The sequence below is a fragment of the Photinus pyralis genome, unplaced genomic scaffold, assembly GCF_008802855.1.
Source record: "Photinus pyralis isolate 1611_PpyrPB1 unplaced genomic scaffold, Ppyr1.3 Ppyr1.4_LG6, whole genome shotgun sequence".
NCBI lineage: Eukaryota > Metazoa > Arthropoda > Insecta > Coleoptera > Lampyridae > Photinus > Photinus pyralis.
The window spans coordinates 6,455,903-6,457,925 of NW_022170663.1; positions in this window are offsets into that span (position 1 = coordinate 6,455,903).

Here is a 2,023-nt window from a genome sequence, read left to right on the forward strand (position 1 = left end):
AATTCGGTTACCGGTAGAATTTTTAGTACGCGAAAAATTGATCACCAATGACGCATATTAAGATTTCCTCCGAATTTGAAAAGTATTTTTTCTGAAACTCTTTTAGAAACAACTACTTTCGTCTCAAAAAATGGTGAAGAATATGCGATTTTCCTCTCTAGTGAGGAAATTAAAAAACAATTGCTACGCCCGTGTCAAACTCGAGTTGAAAAACTCCACTTTCTTCTCTAGTGGTACAAATAACTTTTTCGTAATCTTCGTGGAATCCTCCTAGAACCATCTTTGAGTGTTAGACTATCCTTCTTTGACTCTCCTTGTAATCATTTTGGAAACAAACGGTCTGAATATTCTTACCACCCTCGTAGAAATCTTTTTAGGACTTTTCGATCATCTTAGACTTCTTTGAGAATCCGTATAGAATCTTTCGACCCTTTAGAATCAACCGAACTTTCAGAATACCCTCGTTTTTTTTAAATCTCCTTAGAATATTTTTAAATTGTTTATTATTATACTACATATATTATTATTAACAATTAAAGACAAGTATAAATTATGCAAAAATCTTGTGCCAATAAAGTGCATTTTTTTTACCGAAATAGTTTAGTAAATAGTTCGGTTAAAAGGTAGTAGCATGCTATATGTATCGATTGGTAGATGATTAAAGAGATAGGGGAGGGGGGTTCCATAACCCTGAACTACATGTTCAGGGTTAAGGGCCGACGGGAGCACATTCAAAATGCACGCTACAGATTGCAATAAGAATCCAGCCCTTACAGAAATTCACCGTAATATTGTATTTTACTTTGTTCCTACGACGCACTCGAGTACCATGACGGATAAAACCAGATCTCTTCCTCCCCCAACTCCCCATATTTATAAGGGGTAAGAGACTTTTTTTTAATTCTTAAAAAAGGCGCTACAAATTTTACGATAAAAGATCCGGATGGGGTCATTTTTCCGAGAAAAGGTTTCTAAATGTCATTTTAATGGTTATCTCTGCTTAGCGTATGTCTTGTTAGAATATTAGACCCCAGCTTGGCAATTCGCTTTCTCTATCGCTTTCCGCCCTACGCCCCGACGCTATCCTTATCTTTTCCATTTTAGTTTCTTCCTATAATATAATAAAATACTCATTTATAATGCCTTCGTTGTACTTCTTCCAGTTCCTCCCATTCCTTCCACCCTCTGTTCCGTACTTAAACTCTCCTCTCACTATTGCATCGAACAGGTACTTTCTTGTTTCAAAATCATTCTTGAACCCCCCTGTCTGCAATTCCCCACACTTCTTAATTCTCTTATCTGCGTATTTGTTCCATCGTTTCTTTGCACTTGTTACCTTAAATACTTAATTTCTTTTACCTATTCTATTCGTTCCTCTCTTCGTGGCCCCTTTCATTCCACCCCCCTCCCCTCCTTCCCAAATCTCTTCTACTTTCCTACATTTAACGCCATTCCTTTCCCATTACCTTTCAATTCTTCCCATAATTTCCTTCATACGTTCATCTGTCTCTTGGTCTTAATATTGCAGTTTAAAATTGTGAATGTGCGTATTTTCGCCATATCTCTGCTTAGGAAACAGATATCAAAGTGCGGATTTCACTGACATTTTAATCTTATACCTTATTTTGATAATATCATATAATAATTATATCAGTCCAATTGAAATTTTCAAGAAAACCTGCAAAGTTCATTTTAATGTCAAACCGCGCCCTCTACCACTCATCATGTTTGCTAAAAAGACTATTTATGTAAAATCTTATCACCCGAAGAGATCGTTGTCCAACAAAAGTTATGGAAAAATCGGTAACCTCCTCAAGATATTCTCCTTCCACTCCCCTCATATTTTATCTCGTATTTTATGCACTACCACAAAATGTGCTGCATCAAAATTCATACGAGATTGCGATGCATGTATTTTTATGCATGTTTGTTGGGTATATTTTAGGGAAAAAATCATTTTTTATTATACCTGAATCACAATCTCCGTTTTAAACACTCAAATGCGTGCGAAAAAGGGCCTTTA